Below are 22,320 nucleotides of genomic sequence, written 5' to 3' on the forward strand. Positions count from 1 at the left end.
CTTTTTTTTTAATTTTATTATTATTATACTTTAAGTTTTAGGGTACATGTGCACAAGGTGCAGGTTTGTTACATATGTATACATGTGCCATGTTGGTGTGCTGCACCCATTAACTCCTCATTTAGCATTAGGTATATCTCCTAATGCTATCCCTCTCCCCTCCCCCCACCCCACAACAGTCCCCAGTGTGTGATGTTCCCCTTCCTGTGTCCATATGTTCTCACTGTTCAATTCCCACCTATGAGTGAGAACATGTCGTGTTTGGTTTTTTGTCCTTGCAATAGTTTGCTGAGAATGATGGTTTCCAGCTTCACCCTTGTCCCTACAAAGAACATGAACTCATCATTTTTTATGGATGCATAGTATTCCATGGTGTATATGTGCCACATTTTCTTAATCCAGTCTATCATTGTTGGACATTTGGGTTGGTTCCAAGTCTTTACTATTGTGAATAGTGCTGCAATAAACACACGCGTGCATGCATTTTTATAGCAGCATGATTTATAATCCTTTGGGTATATACCCAGTAATGGGATGGCTGGGTCAAATGGTATTTCTAATTCTAGATCCCTGAGGAATCACCACACTGACTTCCACAATGGTTGAACTAGTTTACAGCCCTATCAACAGTGTAAAAGTGTTCCTATTTCTCCACAACCTCTCCAGAACCTGTTGTTTCCTGACGTTTTAATGATCGCCATTCTAACTGGTGTGAGATGGTATCTCATTGTGGTTTTGATTTGCATTTCTCTGATGGCCAGTGATGATGAGCATTTTTTCACGTGTTTTTTGGCTGCATAAATGTCTTCTTTTGAGAAATGTCTGTTCATATCCTTTGCCCACTTTTTGATGGGGTTGTTTGTTTTTCTCTTGTAAATTTGTTTGAGTTCATTGTAGATTCTGAGTGTTAGCCCTTTGTCAGATGAGCAGGTTGCAAAAATTTTCTCCCATTCTGTAGGTTACCTGTTCACTCTGATGGTAGTTTCTTTTGCTGTGCAGAAGCTCTTTAGTTTAATTAGATCCCATTTGCCAATTTTGGCTTTTATTGCCATTGCTTTTGGTGTTTTAGACATGAAGTCCTTGCCCATGCCTATGTTCTGAATAGGTATTGCCTAGGTTTTCTTCTAGGGTTTTTATGGTTTTAGGTCTAAGATGTAAGTCTTTAATCCATCTTGAATTAACTTTTGTATAAGGTGTAAAGAAGGGATCCAGTTTCAGCTTTCTACATATGGCTAGCCAGTTTTCCCAGCACCATTTATTAAATAGGGAATCCTTTCCCCATTGCTTGTTTTTGTCAGGTTTGTCAAAGATCAGATAGTTGTAGATATGCAGCATTATTTCTTTGGGCTCTGTTCTGTTCCATTGGTCTATATCTCTGTTTTGGTACCAGTACCATGCTGTTTTGGTTACTGTAGCCTTGTAGTATAGTTTGAAGTCAGGTAGCGTGATGCCTCCAGCTTTGTTCTTTTCGCTTAGGATTGACTTGGCAATGAGGGCTCTTTTTTGGTTCCATATGAACTTTAAAGTAGTTTTTTCCAATTCTGTGAAGAAAGTCATTGGTAGCTTGATGGGGATGGCATTGAATCTATCAATTACCTTGGGCAGTATGGCCATTTTCATGATATTGATTCTTCCTACCCATGAGCATGGAATGTTCTTCCATTTCTTTGTATCCTCTTTTATTTCACTGAGCAGTGGTTTGTAGTTCTCCTTGAAGAGGTCCTTCACATCCCTTGTAAGTTGGATTCCTAGGTATTTTATTCTCTTTGAAGCAATTGTGAATGGGAGTTCACTCATGATTTGGCTCTCTGTCTTTTATTGGTGTATAAGAATGCTTGTGATTTTTGTACATTGATTTTGTATCCTGAGACTTGGCTGAAGTTGCTTATCAGCTTAAGGAGATTTTGGGCTGAGATGATGGGGTTTTCTAGATATACAATCATGTCATCTGCAAACAGGGACAATTTGACTTCCTCTTTTCCTAATAGAATGCCCTTTATTTCCTTCTCCTGCCTAATTGCCCTGGCCAGAACTTCCAACACTATGTTGAATAGGAGTGGTGAGAGAGGGCATCCCTGTCTTGTGCCAGTTTTCAAAGGGAATGATTCCAGTTTTTGCCCATTCAGTATGATATTGGCTGTGGGTTTGTCATAGATAGCTCTTATTATTTTGAGATACATCTCATCAATACCTAATTTATTGAGAGTTTTTAGCATGAAGCATTGTTGAATTTTGTCAAAGGCCTTTTCTGCATCTATTGAGATAATCACGTGGTTTTTGTCTTTGGTTCTGTTTATATACTGGATTACGTTTATTGATTTTCGTATGTTGAACCAGCCTTGCATCCCAGGGATGAAGCCCACTTGATCATGGTGGATAAGCTTTTGGATGTGCTGCTGGATTCTGTTTGCCAGTATTTTATTGAGGATTTTTGCATCAATGTTCATCAAGGATATTGGTCTAAAATTCTCTTTTTTTGTTGTGTCTCCACCAGGCTTTGGTATCAGGATGATGCTGGCCTCATCAAATGAGTTAGGGAGGATTCCCTCTTTTTCTATTGATTGGAATAGTTTCAGAAGGAATGGTACCAGCTGAAGTTGTTTTCCAGTTCCAGGAGCCCTTTAGCAGAGTCTTTAGGGTTCTTGAAGTATAGAATCATATTGTCAGCAAAGAGAGTTTGACTTTTTCTTTTCCTATTTAGAAGCCTTTTATTTCTTCCTCTTGCTTAATGGCTCTGGATAGGACTTCTAGTACTATGTTGAATAGGAATGGTGAGAGTGGGCATCCTTATCTCGTTCCAGTTTTCAAGGGGAACGCTTCCAGCTTTTGCCCATCCAATATGAAGTGCATTGTGGGTTTTTCATAAGTGGCTCTTATTATTTTGAGGTATGTTCCTTTGATGTCTGGTTTCTTGAGAGTTTTTATCATGAAAGAATATTGGATTTTATCAAAGGCTGTCTCTTTACCTATTGAGATGATCGTATGGTTTTGGTTTTTAATTCTGTTTATATGGTAAATCATGTTTAATGATTTGTATATGTTGAACCAACCTTGCATCCCAGCAGTAAAGCCTACCTGATCATGGTCAATTAACTTTTTGGTGTGCAGCTGGATTCAGTTTGCTAGTATTTTGTAGAGGACTTTTGTGTCTGTGTTCATCAGGATATAGGCCTGTAGTTTTCTTTATTTGTTGTATCTTTGCCAGGTTTTGGTATCAGGGTGATGCTAGCTTTGTAGAATGAGTTAGGGAGGAGTCTCTCCTCCTTGATTTTTTTAGAATAGTTTCAGTGTAATTGGTATGCACTCTTCTTTGTACATCTGGTAGAATTTGGCTTGACTGCATCTGGTCTGGAGCTTTTTGTTGGTTGGTAGGTATTTTATTACTGGTTTAATTTCAGAACTTGATATTGGTCTGTGCAAGGTCTTGATTTTTTTCCTGATTCAATCTTGGGAGGTTGTATGTTTCCAGGAATTTACCCATTTCATCTAGATTTTCCATTTCCCTCTGAACTATTATAAACACCTTCTTCTTTTGTATTTCTGTGGGGTAGATTCAACCAAATGTCTTTCTTCATTGAACACATACTAGATACCATGCTCTATGCTAAACTCTAGGGTTAAATTGTGAACTAAGCAGAAATAATCCCTGTTTCATGGGACCTATTACAGGAATATATAGGTGAGTATGAACTATTACATTCCTCTTGGAGAAAAAGTCAAAAATCTTTATTATATAGCGTACTGATTTTGGTAAAGAGGTCTAATTGAGATTTTAGTTATAATAACCAAAAAGTTGCCAATAATCCCCAAGATAAATCTTGCTAGGTTGATGAAGAAAAAAATATTTCTAAATATAGGCTGTGTCCTGTAAGACAGAATACTTTCTCATGCATTTCTTTCCAAGAAGAAAATGCGGTAACAAATCATTCTGACACTTATTGTTACTAAACAATATCTAGGATCAGCAAAGTAAGAATACTTGTTTCATTGAAGAGAATTATGAAACTTCAGGGCTGGGAAGGGGTTTTGAAATGGAATGTCATTCTCTTTCCTTTTACAGATGAGGAAACCGAGATTTTGAGAAGGCAAATGGCTTTCTTAGCAACACACAAGTAGGAACATGAGAGTTAGAAGGGGAACTCGAGTTTTCTAATTCAGTGCTCTTTCCTCCAAACCAAGCTGCAATGAGACCCTTTACTTTTTTTATGAGTACTAATTTACCAAAGAGGTAGTGATTTGCTTGTAAACTCTCTCTTTCACACACATACACACACTCACACACACACAACAATAAAATAATATGCTTTAGGCAACATATCAACTATACAGTAATCTAGCTTTCCACTACAAGTGTTATATGGCAAACAAAAAAAATCTGTTCTTCATTAATTGAACCTCTAGAAATGGCTTTTACACAAAGCACAGTTGATTACTTAAGTTACTTCACTGTGTACTTGTGGGATTGTTTGATTTTACCCAGAAAACAGTTTAGCTTTTAAACATAAATACCCAAGTTTAACAGACCAGAACTCTTTCAAGGACTCATGATAAATATTATATTACTGTATTTGTTCTTTGGCAAGAAACATTTTTATCCAATTCAGGTACTCTCCATACTGTGGTTATTAAAGATTTACCATAGCAACTTAATTTATTTTATATACTCACACAGCATAAGCTCAACTATAGTTGATTAAGAAAAAAAGAGGAGAAAAATAAATTTTAATTGTGAATTTCTTCAAAAGTAAAGCAGATATTTAATATGTATTATCCACATTCTAGAGCCGAGAATATTTTTAGACATCTTGAAATTTGGCATCAGCTTAAGTTGAATCATCTGGCTCGAGGCAGGAACAGAAGTGACGGATGCTGACAAACCTACTCCACCTACCAGTGATGTACACTTCTATGGTCGATGGCTAGTGCTAGCCAGTTGTGAGATTTTAAGGCATTTAATTTTAAGGGATTTCTTTTCCTAGGTCTAAGTTTTCTCATGTAAACAATGAAAAACATGGAATAACTTGCCTGGTAAATCTCTTGCAGCAGCAGAATTCTCTGTGCCTTTTAGTTCTCATTTTTATTATTTACTCCAAAATCTAGATAAGACTCAACATATGTTCCAAGGACAGAGACATCTGCCATGACTATAATATGCACAGCAAAAGAGGCCCCAACTAACGTCCAAAAGTACACATGAATCACACCTGTATCAGAACATGAATCGTGATTGAGAGAAAAATGGTCTAGCTGAGAACCCAAAAGTCAGATATACAGAATTCAAGTTGTTAAAAACATTAAATATGTAAATATTCCTTTTTATTTTTTTTTTACAAAATACTGTTGTCTATATAGTGATCAGATTTCCTGAATTTACATAAGCAATGACATTGCAACTATGAATATGTTTCCTTACAGGGTGTGAAAGAAGAGTCATCATTCCTTCAATCTAAAAGGATTACATCAATTCAGGTAAACCATATTTTACGATATGCATTTATTACATACAATGTGATAATACTAACTCTCCTTAACTCTAATGTGGGAAATCCCTAAAATAAAATGTCATAAGTTAAAGTTAACTTATATTCTTAGGCTTTACATTTTAACTTCAGAGATGGAATTCATGGTAGAAGCAATAATTGTTGCCTATAAATGAGAACAATTTACCTGAATGAGTATGGAAACACCTCTTTTAAAATCATATACTTTATAGAAAACATAACTTTCTAATAAAGTGTTAATTTTTCTTTGTACTGATTAAAGTATTGAACAACAAGTTTCATAATGCAGTTCCAGAAAATGGAGTGACTGCCAATTAAAAATGTGGGAAGAGAAAGTCTCCATCTCCCTGAAGGAACATACAGAGTCCTTTTAAGATAAGTACATTTAAAGAAAATTGTTATGCACAACACTAACATCATTGTAGGTTTTTGGCTCTCTTTCATATGACTATGTCTCTGCAGATGCCTTTAGTACCACTGGGGAGTCTATACTGGAAATGCATTCTTCGCCACTTGGCAGAGTATTCACAGTAAATGAATATCAGAGCTAGGATTTTGTTGTTGGTTTTTTATCTGCGGCTGGCTAAAAAGACAGACTTTTACCTACAGGTTGGATTATACTAAACAAAAAGAAGGATAAGCAGATTTTCTTTTAAGGCAAGACCAAAGGAAGGAAGGAAGACCAAATCAAATTTTCATTTTGAAACAATGAACAACAGCAGACAAGTTGGTTAGCAGGGACACTACGTTTAAATATTTGTGTGTGTTTGCATGTGGGGGGGTCTGTTTATCTCAAAATAGGAGCAGAATGGCAGACTGAACATGTGTTCTTTCCCACCCCAATTACTCTGATATGATCAAATAAATAAATACATTCATAACGCACTAGAAAACAAGAAAGGGTGGTGTCAACATCAAAGATGTTGAGATATTTATAAAAGATATAGAGCAGACAGGATTGAATTCTTCAAAAAAAGAAGACCAGAAAAAAAAACACATAGGAGAGAGAGAGAGTGCAGAGATGAGAGTGCTTATGGGAACTTCAGGCAGCCTTAGGAGGTTAAGGAACAATTGTCACAGTGATTAACTGGGGCAGTGCATTTAGAGGGACTAGGCTGGTCAGCCAGCCCCCCTTCCTCCTGACTAAGCTGAGCAAAAGAGAGCAGCAATTGCCGTCAGGCTAAAACAGATGAGCATGGGCTCTGAGACCAAAGAGATGGGACAATTCATTGTCACAGGTAGCTAGTGATACCCTTGAGACCAGTTGAAACCTCCTCCTAGCAGAATGCCCTGTCCTGTCCCCACGATCACTGCAGATAAGCTCCTGTAATCCGAGTCAGTTTCTACTAAAATGTGAACAAGTTATTCAAATATGTACGCCAACAAAACTAAGATTCCAAGATAAAGAAAAATGTGGGATATAAGAAAGCATGATAAGAAAAAATAATAAAATATATTGTTAAGTTTAAATCTTTTTTCTTTAATTTCAGCTTTTATTTTAGATATGAGGACGGGAGCTACATGTGTAGGATGTGTACACATAAATGTGTACATTATATGTGTACATATAAATGCCGATGAACTCTAACTATAGTAAAAAACTAATTATAGTTGGAGGCGTATTTTAAGAATTTAAAAGTAAAACTTCTGGTTAAACTTAATGGATTAAGTCTACATATTTACTTTATTTTATTTTAGAGTGCTACTAAAAACTTAAAAGTAAACAGGCCAGGCATGGTGGCTCACGCCTGTAATCCCAGCACTTTGGGAGGCCAAGTTGGGCGGATCACGAGGTCAGGAGATCGAGACCATCCTGGCTAACACAGTGAAACCCCGTCTCTACTAAAAATACAAAAAATTAGCCAGGCATGGTGGTGGGTGCCTGTAGTCCCAGCTACTCGAGAGACTGAGGCAGGAGAATGGTATGAACCCGGGAGGCGGAGCTTGCAGTGAGCTGGGATTGTACCCCTGCACTCCAGCCTGGGCGACAGAGCGAGATTCCATCTCAAAAAAAAAAAAAAAAGTAAATTAAACATGTACACAGGTATGTACACACGTACAAAGAGACATTTTAAACCAATAAAAGCTAAAAGAATGGGAAAGGAAATGACAGCAAATGAAGTGTGCTAAAAAGAAAAGAAAAGAAAAAAGAAATGAAAGAATAAAGAAAGCAGCTGGGTAAGTGGTAACTGATTTGCTAAATCTGAAAAGGCTAAATTTTATGCCTGAAGGGAGGCATGCCAACAGGAAGCAAGACAATTTGTGCAAAAGAAACCCAGAATGACTTAGGAATTGGAGGCTCTGAGTATCTCTGAAAGTGAGGGTAAAGGGTAGAACTGAAGAATGAACTCTTAGAAGGAAGTTTGACTACTGTACTCCCAGCACTTTGGGAGGCTGAAGTGGGTGGATCACTTGAACTCAGGAGTTCGAGACCAGCGTGGGCAACATGGTGAACCCCCGTCTCTACCAAAAATACAAAAATTAGCCAGGCGTGGTGGCATGCGCTTGAGGTCCCAGCTACTTGGGGGGCTGAGGTAGGAGGATCACTTGAGCCAGGGAGGCAGAGGTTGCAGTGAGCCAAGATCTCGCCACTGACTGTACTCCAGCCTGGGCAACAGAGCCAGATCCTGTCTCAAAAAAAAAAAAAAAAGAAAAAAAGAGGAAGTCTGACTAAATAAAAAGCAATCAGAACCCCAAGTGTCCTCCCTTATTCCAATATCTAGGTGATTACCTCTAACTAAGCTGAGAAGACAGAAAAGTAATGATTCTGGAGAAATTAAATCTGAGAAGCTCTGAGCTCCAGGAACAGGAAGTACAGCTAATAGATTAAATGAAATCCTATGGAAAGAACTCCCGCTAGCCGGGCATAGTGGCTCAGGCCTGTAATCCCAACACTTTGGGAGGCTGAGACAGGAAGACGTCTTGAGCCCAGGAGTTAGAGATGAGTCTGGGCAACATAGTGAGACCCCATCTCTACTAAAAATTAAAATTAAAAAAAAAACAGCTAAGTATGATGGTGTGTTTCTGTAGTCTCAGCTACTTGGGAGGCTGAGGTGGCAGTATTGCTTGAGCCCAAAAGGTTGAGGCTGCAGTGAACCATGTTCATACCACTGCATTCCAGCCTAGGCAACAGATCCATGGACACATTAAAAATAGAAATAGCCTCCCAGACCCCTCCAAATTTGAGAGTGGGATTATTATTCCTATTTCACCCAAGACAGGAGACTAGAGAAGTCCTCTCTGAGGATACCATCCTGTCTAAGAGACAGAACTACTGTTGAGTTTGAATTCAGCCTGTACACACAGTCTTCTTGAATGACTTGTTTATGACCAGTGCATTCTGAGAGTCCTGGTACCTCTCTGAATGAATGATACCTATGCCATATCAGCCTTGGAGGCCCCCAGTAAATAACTTTCTACTGTTAGTTACTAGAAAACTCAGCAGTCAATAAGACTCAGCCTCATACACAGAGCATTTGATCAGCTATTTACAGTATCATTCTTATTGTGAAGAGTCAACCAAAGACTACCAGATATTAAAGGATGCCACCAAGATGAAAAGCAAAGACATAAATAAATAAATAAATAAATAAATAATATAACTTGGAGGGAAAAGAGATAATTCAAAGGGCAGAATAAAACTCTTAAAAAGTTACACTTTCAGGGAATGTTTATATACTATTGGTGGGAAAGTAAATGAGTACAACCTTCATGAAAAACATTATAGCGATTTCTCAAATAAGTAAAATTAGTACTTTCATTCAATCCAGCAATTTCACTATTTGGTATCTACCCAAAGGGAAAACATCATTATATAAAAAACATACCTACACTCATATGTTTATCATAGCACTATTCACAACAGCAAAAATATGGAATCAACCTAAGTGTCCACCAATGGAGGACTGAATGAAGTTATATATATATACACATTTTATATAAATATAAAAAATATATTTTTATATAAATATATAAACTATGTATTTATATATGGTGTGTGTATATATATATATATATATATATATATATATGGCATGGAATACTACTCAGCCATAAAAAAGAATAAAATTATGTCTTTTGCAGCAGTGTGGATGGAACTGAAGGCCATTATCCTCAGTGAATAACTCAGAAAGTTAAATACTGCATGTTCTCACTTATAATTGGGAGCTAAACAATGCGTACACATGGACATACAGAGGGAAATAATAGACATTGGAGACTTCAAAAAGTGGGAGGGTAGGAGGGGGCGAGGGTTGCAAAACTACATATTGGGTACAATGTTCACTCTTCGGGTGATGGGTACACTGAAAGCCCAGACTTCACCACTCCACATGCAATATATGCATGTGAGAAACTTGTACTCCCTAAATATAAATAAATAAATAAATATTATAACCTCAGAGAAATATAAAAAGATACTACATCCACAAAACAAATCAAACAAGAATAAGATGCTATTTTTTAAAGAGACCGTGAGAAATATATGAAAGGATTCTTTCTGATTGACCAGAATTTTTTAAGCAGGTAGAATTAGAAACATAAAGTTGTAGAAATTGCCCAGAAATTAGATAGAAATAATAGAGATGGAAAATACAACAAATGGGGGGAAAAACACAATTATAGGATTACACACAGGAGATCAGAGATCTGAATTATTGTTTGAGAAAAAATAAATTGAGAGGAAAAATATCAATAATACAAGAAAAGTTACCACATAAATGAAAGATTATACACATTAAAACCTTCAGAATGACAGCAAATATCTCAGAGTGACTTAATGAGATGCATTGAAGCATGGAGTTTGCTGGTAAAGAATTACAAATACTTACTGACCAAAGATAGTCATGAGCTCAACTGCTTTATGGTAAAATAATTAGCAATTGAGTCTTCCTGCAGTTGAGGATGTAATCAGTCATGAGACCACATCATGCCAATTTTCATGACCAGTTGAGTTAAGAAACTTTGTTTCTTTGTGGTTCATAGCAGTATTACTCCTAGATAAGAAGACTACTGTCTTTCGCTTTGAGACTGGAGTCTCTGTTAGAACTCCAAACATCAAATGTTTAAGTCTGAAAGCTCATAACTGTCCAAAAGGAGTTACCCACTAAGTGACTTGAATAACGCCTAGAATTCATTTCTCTATCTGTTCAATTTTCATCCCCCATGAGAATCTTCGATAATGCTAGAGAAATATCTTCAACAACAGCAGCGTGATTACTTGCAAACATTTACTGAGTAGTTCCCATGGAGGCATGAAAATACATTGGAAAGCAGGCTCATCAGATTACAGGGAGAGATGAGCAAAGCAATTTATTTATTTAAACTTTTTATATGAAAAATTTCAAATGTATTTTGAAATTTCAAAATTCAAAAAAGAAAAAAGAACATAATAAACCCCATGTACTCTGCTTCAATAATTATCAACTCATGGTCAAACTTGTTTTATTTATACCCCCATCTAATTCCATTCCCCTCCATGCCACTAGATTATTTTGAAGCAAAACCAAGCTATCACATCATTTCATCTTCATGTATATCTTCATATGTATATGTATATATGAAGATATACATGAATTTATACATGAAGATGAAATGAGTATATATATGAATGAATATATATGAAGATGAATATATTTGATATATATATTATCACAAATAAGAACTTTTCCTTAAATCTAAGCACAATTCATTATCGTAATTAGAGGTGATTAACAATAACTATACAATATTACTAACTATTCAATCACATGTGCATGTATGTGTGTATGTTTTGGAAACACTATAGGTTAAAACATAGTTGATTGTTTTAATTCTTGTAGGTACGATTTTATTGAGGCTCACATCATCTCATCTTTGCCTAGAAAAAGCCTTCTCTAGCTGGCTCCAGAGTATTTTAGACATAGCCCCAAAAGTCACTGCTAGCCATCTTGCCCTTCAGTATGATAAATTATTCCAGGTTCACGTTACACAATTCCTGCCCCAGATCTGTGATCAGTTCTCACCCAAACATCCCAGGTTCCTTTTAGTGCTCACAGTCTGAGCACTAGATTTTGAACCTAGTAAATGAATCCAAAGATATTCATTTTACCTACCTTGTCATTATTTCTAAGTCTTTTCGGTCAATAGAGCCAGGGAATTTATATTTTTACATTAAAATACATCACAATTTCAATTAATAATTACAATATAATTTAAAGACTAGAAGTTTCTTTTTGTTTTTGTTTTTGTTTTCTGAGACTGGTTCTGGCCATCACCTAGGCTGGAGTACAGTGGCCCAATTACAGCTCACTACAACCTTGAAATCCTGGGCTCAAGCGATCTTTCTGCCTTGGCCTTCTGAGTAGCTGGAACTACAGGCATGCACTACCATGCCCAGCCATTTAAAAAAAAAATCTCTTTTGTAGAAATGGGGTCTTGCTGTGTTTCCTAGGCTAGTCCCAAACTCCTGGGCTCAAGCAATCCTCCTACCTTGGCCTCCCAAAGTGTTGGGATTATAGGTGTGAGCCACCACAGCTGGCCGAGACTACAAGGTTTTTACTTAAACGTTTTTTCTCTTAAATCTAAATTACCTTTCTTCCATATCAAAAATCCTAGTTCCTGATATCAACATAATTTCATTTGCTTTATCCCATAATGCACACAAGTCTCAAAAAGAACGAGAGAGAGAGAGAAAGAGAGAGAGAGAGAGACAAAAGAGAAAGAGAGGGAGGGAGGGAGGAAGGGAGGGAAGGAAGGAAGGAAAGAAGGAAAGCAGGAAGGCAGGCAGGCAGGCAGATGTAAACAGTAACGACACTATCATCAATAATAATTTTAAAAAACAATGTAAAATTGTTTGACAATTCTTTTTCTTAGGTGATAACTACATACTGTATCATTTGAAATAATTCCTCTCCGTGAGTATGCCACTAATTTGAGACTTAGGTTCATTCATGTCATTTTGCTTTCAAATTTCAGAGATTGCTTTGTTTCATGATTATTTTTTATAGTCGTGTTAAACATTTATATGCTTTTGAATTCAAAACAAAAACAAAATAGATTCAGACACATCTAGCTGTGAATCCTGTCCCCCACCACCTGGTTTCCACCCTCCTCCATAAATAATCTTTTCCTGCAATTGTTTTTAGCATAAGCAAATGTGTATTCAGATTCCTTGATAAATAGTAGCATGGTAGACACATTTTTTTCACCATGACTTTTTCTTACTTAGCAGTAAGCCCTACGGATTATTCCATAAACTTATTGATTTTTTTTAAAAAAGTGTGTTACTTACTAGACCAGGTGAAAAATTTTGTCTATAAAATGGGACCATTAGTAGGCAGGTGCTGGGAAAAAGAAGATTTAATCCAAGAGTATTATTTTTAAAAATATGCAGATTGGGGCTTTATAGTAAACCTTCATAAAATGACTCACCAAATTCACAGCATCGAGCTGGGAAAAATTAGAGTAGGTGGCTTTGCTTCTTAGAGGCATACACAGTGTACAATTTTACCATGCAAAATGCTTTTGCTACTACAATTTTCCTTTGCTTTGCCTTTTTGAAAAGTAATGTTCCTTCCTATTTTAGTAGTACCATTTGCATTCCTATTATTCACACTGAACTGTGATTTCCATTTTTATCTTCCCTTTTTTACTTGTTTTCATTCCAGCATTTCTCCTCTTGGTCTTTGCCTTTCCTTTATCTTGCCCTTAAATGGAGGCCTCGTGTGCTATGGGAACAGTGCCATGAATTTTCTAACCATCATGCCAGGCCTCATCCCAATTTAATGATATAAGTTCCCTTGAACCATTGCCAACAAAGCTAGGACATCCCACACACATTTGCTATGGAAACACCTTCATGACTAATGGTCTCTCAAATTAAGGCATCTTAAAATTGAAGCTGGAAATGGTATTCATTTTTTCCATACATATTCTGCAGTCAAGGAAAAATATATAGCAGTTCTCTAAAAGTTATGAGTTGCTGTATTATTATAATACCCAGTTTCCCTGAGAGGTAGACTCCTACAAGGCCAATCTCAAGGTGTGTGCAAAATGAAAGCAAGAATTAGTTGATACTCCCCTGTGTCTTCAACTGAGCAGCCTCTGTTCTCCTCTGCTGTGTGTTTATGAGCTCAGGTCTTTGGATTGTGCCAAGTTCTTTACCTTAGAACAGAAGCAGAAACTTTCAAGACCCTGCATGATTTGGATGCTGCCAAATCAGCAGATCACATCCCACCACTTTTCCCTCTCACACTGTCATAGCGAATTACACAGACTTCTCCAGGCCCACCAGGCCACTTTGTGCCCTTGTCCAAGCTATTGCCTCTGTCTAAGAAGATTGTGCTCATTTCCCAGGTGAATCTCTGTTTTATTCTTAAACACCTTGTTCAGGCATCACCTTCTCTAGCATACCTTCTCCTCCCCAGTGAGAGCCGACTCTTCTCTTTCTTCCATCATTTCTTATGTGTCCGTGGATCTGTGACTATCTAGAGGGCAAAATAGATGTTTGTTTGTTCCCCACTATGTGGCACCATGCCTGATTAGTACTGGTTCTGCTCAACCATAAATGATGGTTAATTAAATGATGGAATGAGTCAATGGGCATGTGATGTGCTCTCTTAGGTGTAAAAGGGAGGCTGCACTACCACCTACATATATGTTGCATTGAAATATCTGATTTAGATTTCCTCTGTTTCATATCTCTGTTTGGAAGGAATGGGGTTTTAACACACATCTCTGATTGCTGACCATGATGATTACCATAAAAATGGTAAGCATTATGGCCAGATGGAAATGAGATATGTTGATTAACTTGAAGGAAGCAAAGTGGGCTTTGCCACTCTCTGTTCTTTTAACAACCCAGTCTTTAAAATCCATGCAGACAAACATCCCAGGAATCCTTTTCATCTTATATGGGGCTTTCCTATATGATGCCTCAATGCTCCTCACATTGGCTCAGCCTTGGCATATCCTTATAATCATCACCTTTCATTCCCTACCCACTGCTCCTAGTTGAAGACTGGCCTGCACTGGAGTCATGTCTACACATCCTAATGAATGCATGGCAAGAGTTGCTAATTTGATTGATTAATTTATCCAGCCCAATGAGGCAAGACAAGAGTAGTGACTCCCTGGTTAATTATAGTATGAATAACCTGTGTAAAATTATAGATGGCCAGGCCTTATTCTTATGTGTTTCTTTTCGATTGGTCTGGGTTTGACAAAGGATCTCACTATTCTTATTAAAGCATTTTCATTATTCCAATGCCAAGGCAAGTTTTGGAACTGCCCAATGAGAAGCAGAGTCATGGGACATACCTTATGCTCTCTAACAAACGCCATCCAAAAAACAGACAACACTGTTGTCCATCTCCTGGATGACAAAGCAGACACTTTGCAACACAGCAGAGGAGGCAGAAAGGAAACATCTTCCTTTGCTGGTGACCAGCAGAAGTCATCCCTATTCCACTTATGCCTTTATAATCTCCAAATGCAATGGAATAATTTTGCATCAGGTTCCTGACCACAGAAATGAAACTTTTTTCCTTATTACATTTGTGTGTTTGTGATAGATGTGATTACTAAACACAGGTTTATTCGGAAGTTAACAAATCTATTGCACAAAAAGCCACTTCTCCAGCTCTTACTGAAGGGGTCAATGAGAAGTCAGAAATCCCAGTTCCTAAAAAGCTGGATGACTTTACTAATGCTGTCTTTTCTCAGTATCAGGCTTTATTACACCTTTTCCCAGAAGCCACTCTTCCTTTCCTAACTCCATCACAGCAGGGTTCAACAGAGTAGCTTTCTCCTATGCTAAACATATGATTTTTTGAGACTTCTCTTCCACTCACTAAGCTTCCAGTAACATCTAAGTTTGCCAAATATCTCAAAGGAATTAAAGACCTAATTTAAGAGAAGATGGCAAGTGCCTTCTCAAAGAAACCAGGAGTACCCATCCTTAACGGTAAGAGTGACAAAGGAGGAAGCAGCAGTGGCCCATTTCCTCAGCCTCACTGAACGGCATCTATGAAAAATCAGCTCAGCTGTTAACAGCCTGGGAGGGACTGCTATCTACCACATCACAGTCAGTTGAGAAGAACACGATGTTCTGAGTACAGCATGAACCTCAAAGCTAGAGTCAAAAACCATATTTCCCAGGCAAGTGTTTACGTTTTTCTTCAGTCTTCCAGATAGAACATTTCTGTTCTATGAAGAGTTAAGAAAACACTGCCTGAGAAAGGAGCAGTGCAGAACTGATAAACCTCTTTATTTTCATCTTATTAATGAAAAGAAAGCTCACTCTGGGTTGATAACAACATACCAATATAAGAAGAGTGCCAAAGTAACCCTGGCACTCTTCCTATATATTTTTTTTAATTATTGTACTTTAAGTTCTGGGATACCTGTGCAGAACATGCAGGTTTGTTACATAGGTATACAAGTGCCATGGTCGTTTGTTGCACCCATCAACCCGTCATCTACATTAGGTATTTCTCCTAATGCTATCCCTCCCCTGGCACCCCCACCCACTGGCAGGCCCCAGTGTGTGATGTTCCCCTCCCTGTGTCCGTGGGTTCTTATTGTTCAACTCCCAATTATGAGTGAGAACATGCGGTGTTTGGTTTTCTGTTCCTGCATTAGTTGGCTGAGAATGATGGTTTCCAGCTTCATCCGTGTCCCTGCAAAGGACATGAACTCATCCTTTTTGTGGCTGCATAGTATTCCGTGGTGTATATGTGCCACATTTTCTTTATCCAGTCTATCATTGATGGGCATTTGGGTTGGTTCCAAGTCTTTGCTATTGTGAATAGTGCTGCAATGAACATACGTGTGCATGTGTCTTTATAGTAGAATAATTTATAATCCTTTGGGTATATACCCAGTAATGGGATTGCTGGGTCAAATGGTATTTCTGGTTCTAGATCCTTGAGGAATCATCACACTGTCTTCCACAATGGTTGAACAGGCAACCTACAGAATGGGAGAAAATTTTTGCAATCTACCCATCTGACAAAGAGCTAATATCAAAAATCTACAAGGAATTTAAACAGATTTACAAGAGAAAAACACACAACCCCATCAAAAAGCAGGCGAAGCATATGAACAGACACTTCTCAAAAGAAGACATTTATGTGGCCAATAAACCCATGAAAAAAAGCTCATCATCACTGGTCATTAGAGAAATGTAAATCAAAACCACAATGAGATACCATTTCATGCCAGTTATAATGGTGATCATTAAAAAGTCAGGAAACAACAGATGCTGGAGAGGATGTGGAGAAATAGGAATGCTTTTAAACTGTTGGTGGGAGTGTACATTAGTTCTTCCTTGATTCTTAAAGGAACCATGATTAATCTCCAGGTCTACTTGTTTACAGCTGAAGTGAGCCCCCAAGCAGTTATAGATTAAATTAGTCTGCATCAGGTAAATTGGTTTCCACCAAACTGAATGAAGGCACAGAAGCTGGTTGGGATTCTTCTGTTGAACATTGTCTAGTCTCAGAAAGCAAAAAATAATAATAATGAAAGGAGGCACTAACAAGGAAATGAAGTCAGTTTAACGCCTAAAAATAGCCATGCTTAGTAAATACTCATTTCTTGTCTTCAGTGAGTCCTTTTGTAAATTGCAGTTAAAAATGAAGGCTTAAGATGTGCAATCCAGGAGCTGTCAGGCCTAACTTCCATCAGGTATTACTGCTTAGTTAATAGCTGGTTGAGCACAGAGTTTTAGAATCAGACATATCTGGTTTTCATCTGGGTCTACTTCTCACCAAGGGATCTTATGAAAGTGAATTAACCTTTCTGAACCTGTTTCCTTTCTTAAAAAGAACTGTTGTGATAATTAAATAAGAGAATGCATATAAAGGATGTATACAAGGTTTGTCACTTAAGACATACTCAGTAAGTATTATTATTACTAAATCAGTATATTAATCAGGACTCAATTGATTGTAAGTAAAACCAATCTCAGTCAAACTGACTTAAACATAAAAGGAAAATTGTTGCCCCACATGATTGAAAACTTCAACGGCAAGTTGGATTCAGGCACATGTGGACCTGGGCGCTGAAATGAAGACCCGGGTCTTGATGCTCACCCGAATCTTTTTCCCCACCTTCTTCCATCTTGTGCCTCTGTTTTGCTGTTTTGCCTTCATTCTTCTGCAGCCTTTTTCAGAAGAATTCTATACTTATATTTTCCCACCTGAGAAACCTTGGCCCTATCAAAAGCTCGCTCTCTATACCTCATTTATTGGATCATATGCCCTTCCATCTCTGACCAATCACTGTGGCAGAGAGATAGAGAGGAAGAGAGAGAGGGAGAACTCAAACTGACCAAGCTTGAGTCATGTGCTCAACCTGGAGCTGGAGGATGATGCCAGCCACACTAAACCCACAGAATTGAAAAAGGGAGAAGGGAGTGACCCGAAGAAGATAAGGGGGGACTGTTACTTAAGAAAGAGAGCATGAATGCCAAGCAGATATACTTGCAGTCCAAAACTTAACTTTTGTTTTCTTAAAGATACTTGCCAAGAAACAGATGAAATGCAAACTTCACCTTCAAACTGAGAGAACAAGATCTGCAAAGATGGAACAACTTTTCTTTTCTAAGGTGAAAGAAATCGGAATATTGGATTCATAACCTCTTAAGATGTTGACTTGCCATAGGTATCACCAAAGGACGTTCCAAGAATAGAAATGTTCTTGATGTCAAGCTACAGTTTACATGTAGCTGGCCCTTTTTGGTCACCACATATGGTTTGGGCATGTATTTGTTTTGATTCATTTTGACTCTTTTAAATATGTTTTATCTGCATTTTATGTTGAAAAGATATCTATCTAACTGCTTTCTTTTTATATGGCCCTAACCATATCTCACTCAGAAATAGTGTCCCTTCATTCTAATGTGACTTCTTCCTAGTGTTTCACCATGCGATGAATGAAGTGGGGTGCTGGAAATGTCCCCAGATGTTCTAACATACTTGCCAAAGCTCATTACAGCATTTTTGTTTAATTAAAACAAACTTACCTGACATATTTCTTTTCATAAAGGCAGTTTTTGTTTAACTGTAGAAAAGTTAGAAGATACAAATAAGGGAAAACAAGGAGAAGAAGGGAGAGAGGGAGACATGAATGAAGAAAGAGAAGAAAGGAGGGAGGGAGGAAGGGAAAGAGAAAAGAAGACTTGCAGAGAAAACATATCATCCCCCAGAGAAGCCATCATTAGCATCTAAATGTTCAGCCTTTCAAAGCCCCCCTTTTTTTAAACTATATATGGTGGGGTTATTTTTACAAAAATGTGATCATACTTTTTTTTTTTTTTTTTTTTTTTTGACGCATGGGGCTGGCTCTGTTTCTCGGATTGGAGTGCAGTGGCTTCCTGCAGCCTTGACCTTCTGGGCTCAAGCAATCCTCCCACTTCAGCCTCCAGAGTATGTGGGACTACAGGTGCATGCTGCCACCACACCTAGTTCTTTTTTTTTTTAACAGAGACAGAGTCTGCCCAGGCTGTTATCAAACTCCTGGGCTCAAGTGATCCTCTTGCCTTGGCCAACCAAAGTGCTGGGATTACAGGTATGAACCATTGCACCTGGCTGAATCATACTTTTATAACTTGCTTGTTCCACTACTCCATATATGCAAATTATTAAATATTATTTCTACTAAATTCTTAATACTAGGAGTTCTTAACCTTTGAGTGATAGACAGGTTCCTGTTTAAATCTCTTTATATTACATGAAAATGTTGAGCATATGGAGATTTTTCTAGGGAGATGGTTCACAGCTTTTATTAAGCTCCCCAAGGGTGCCTACAATCAAAAATTTTTAAAGCCACTGTTTTACACCCTCATTTTAAATGGTAAAAATAGATATATCTGGAAGAGATATAAACAGACACATATCATGATTTTTTTAACCAAATTCTTGTTACACATTTAATTCCATTCCACTTTTGAACTATTATAAACAATATGCAGTGAACTTAGCTTTTAAAGCTTTAACCACATAACTATTTCCCTGTGATACTGGCAGAAATGACATTGCTGGGAATTTTTTCAGTGTGAAGTAACACAGATTGACAAATTGTCACAGCACTTAACAAGTGACTTTTTACACCATAGAACCCACCTTGTTCAGATACTACAGCTAGAACTGTATCATGAGAGAGCCACCCTCCTGCACATACTGCAGGAAGGAGCAACATTTCCTGCATTTGTTTGGTTTTGTTACTGACTTGACGCCCCGCCTGCCACTTTGAGGCACAGTTGCAGCGCCTCTCTTTACATTTTTGGAGGACACGTGGACAAGCCCAGGCAAAGCCGAACAGCACACGGTACATCAATCACACAAGGAACATCTGGTGATTCCCTTGGGGGAAACAGAATGATTCTGAAAGTTGGAGCACTGCCAATGGGAAATTCACACAGATGAAAGCAACAGAACTCATGCTTGCAGTTTCAAGGGGGTGGAGGAAGGAGGAGAAAGAGAGTGGGTAAGCAGCAAGGTGAAATACAGGGTCCCCCCGCCCCGAGTCTCACTTGTTATATATGAAAAGGTTTAAATCAGTGTTTTAAAATATCAGAACTGGAAGTTGTGAAAGCGAAACTATTCTTCTGTTTCAGATGTGTTTTCATCTAGAGACCTTATTAAGGAATTTGCTAGAATAGTTTTGGTGACCCAAAAATAAATATTGATTTGTTCTGTAAGTATTTATAAAAGTATACCTGGTCTGGGAGATCTGAGGCTACTGGATCATAAGGGAGTACAATGAAACCAGAGTGTGCTAACCTGCACATCTTCAAGGACTAACATCCTCCAGGTTTGCTGTTGTTTACATGCTGCCTGTGAAAAGCAGAGTTTTGAGTGTTTTCAGCACCAAAGTCCCCTCAAAGCAAAAGAACAAAACCATCAAGATGTTATTGGTAATTCATAATCTGAAGCTGAGCATATAAGAATTTGTCTTTTTTAATTGTGGATACATTGAATTTGGGCTCCCAAATGGCGTTCTTATGATTTCAGTTTTTCTCTCAGATAAACTGCTGTACCAACAAGCCCTGTCAGAAGTCACCTCCAAATGCATGGAATACCAGGAACGACCCCTCCCTTCCTTCAGATCTGATATTTCCTTGACAAGCACTTTTTCTCAGACTATCTTGCCATCGAATTTCTATACTGCCTCAAGATGACACTTTGTCTAGCAAAAAGTGATGCAAAGCTCTTTTGCAAAAGCCCCTCAAATTAATACACCTTACATATTTTCACTAATAACACTTTCCTTGGAAGCCCCATATGTGTAATTATGCTTTCACAGATGGAAACAACTAAAACACAAGATTAAACAATCTCTCTGAGATGACCTAGCAAATCATCCACCAATGCATGATGTCTGACAACTTATGACATACAAAGGCTTACACTGACAACTCGCCCTCATCCTTGTTTCTGTGCAGAAAAATAAGGGAAATCGTTTACTGGCCCAGAAGACCTCACGATGGCAAATTCAATCAGATCCTCATTAACTAGATCAAAATGAGGCCTGACAGAGTCTTCATTAGATCTACAAAATCCTGCTCGTTTTAGCTCTGAGTCTCCTGACTTGTCCGTGTCATCATAAATTGGCTGTTTTGAAGTCAGAGAGGACAAAGTGCTTGCAGATGATGGTCATCCTGCCTGCCCTATAAGGACAAGGTTCTGTTAGAAAAAATAAAACAGTGCAGCAGTGGCAAGGCCTGGCCAAAGAAATAGGTTGCTAACCGGCAAGAAACAGACAAAAGAAAAACCCAGTTATTTAAAAATACTGACCAAAATAATAACAACTACAAAGACATTGTCCCAGTCCCATCACGGAAACCAATGTATACTTCTCTTGTGAAGCTGAATTACAGGTCACTTAAGTTCTATTACATACATTTTACATTCCCAGTCAGAAAAATGGCATCCTCTATATCTGAAAAAATTCATCTAACCCCAGATGAACAGTCTTCTTTTTTTTTTTATAATGGAATTAAATTCTGTCACTTTTTTTTAGCAGTGGTGCCAGCAAGACCAGCCATTTAAATAAGCAGAGTCAATGGCCATTGAGTTAATGGACTTGAGAGGGGCCAAAAAGCCGGCTTGCCAATGTGTCCGTGGCTTCCACCATAAAGTCACTCCAATGAACGGGGCACTGCATTTCCAAAATTCTCCTGTCACAAATGCTAATGTTGACCTAGCACAGTGCCCAGGCCATCACAGTCACTCAATGTTTATTGAATGAATAAAAGAATGATTGTTGCCTGTGAATGATAATAAGTTGTGATTATATTGGTTAGATTCTATTCCAAAAATATGTAAGTATCTGGAACATATTAACTCACTTGCTCTCACTATATGTGGTTATGAAATAGGTTCTCAGATTGGCCCTTTGCCAACAAGCCCAAGCCAGCTCTTAAAGAAATGGAACACTGGAAAGGAAAGCGTGGGACGGAGGCAATGAGATATGAGAAGGAGGGACTGGGAAGATCCTGAGGTTTGGCAGAGAAAGAAGCAACTTGATAGGTTAGTTCATATCCGTGGCTTCCAGCACACTGTGGAGACCCATACCAATCTCCCAGAGGCCTAGAGGAAGAGTTTTACCATTCAAAGGAACTACTGATTAGTGGTTAAACACACAAATTCAGGAGTTCAAATTCCTGCTCTCCTACTTCCTAGATGTATGACTCAGTGCAAAGTATTTAACTTCTGTCTGCCTTAGATATTGTTGCCCTGAAATGAGCATCAGAATAACTCTCTCCTTGGGCCTTGTGAGGAATGAGATAATACACATAAAGCCCACAGAAGAGTGTTGGCCTGGCCTAGGAAGC

General features: G+C 38.0%; 2 long non-coding RNA genes across 2 annotated transcripts in view; both read left to right on the forward strand.

Moving 5' to 3' along the window:
• Positions 1-7,672, forward strand: part of LOC134737607 (uncharacterized) — a 97,518-nt gene extending 89,846 nt beyond the window's left edge. The window contains exons 4-5 of the long non-coding RNA XR_010122655.1: positions 5,416-5,469; positions 5,764-7,672. This is a non-coding gene — a long non-coding RNA (uncharacterized LOC134737607). The remainder of the gene's footprint in view (positions 1-5,415; positions 5,470-5,763) is intronic.
• Positions 7,673-12,306: 4,634 nt separating this feature from the next.
• On the forward strand, positions 12,307-21,455 carry LOC134737608 (uncharacterized). Its single transcript, XR_010122656.1, has 4 exons — positions 12,307-12,394; positions 18,001-18,090; positions 18,969-19,052; positions 20,510-21,455. It is a non-coding gene; the product is annotated as an uncharacterized LOC134737608 (long non-coding RNA).
• The last annotated feature ends 865 nt before the right edge of the window (positions 21,456-22,320 follow it).

This window comes from Pongo pygmaeus, chromosome 10, assembly GCF_028885625.2.
Source record: "Pongo pygmaeus isolate AG05252 chromosome 10, NHGRI_mPonPyg2-v2.0_pri, whole genome shotgun sequence".
Lineage (NCBI taxonomy): Eukaryota > Metazoa > Chordata > Mammalia > Primates > Hominidae > Pongo > Pongo pygmaeus.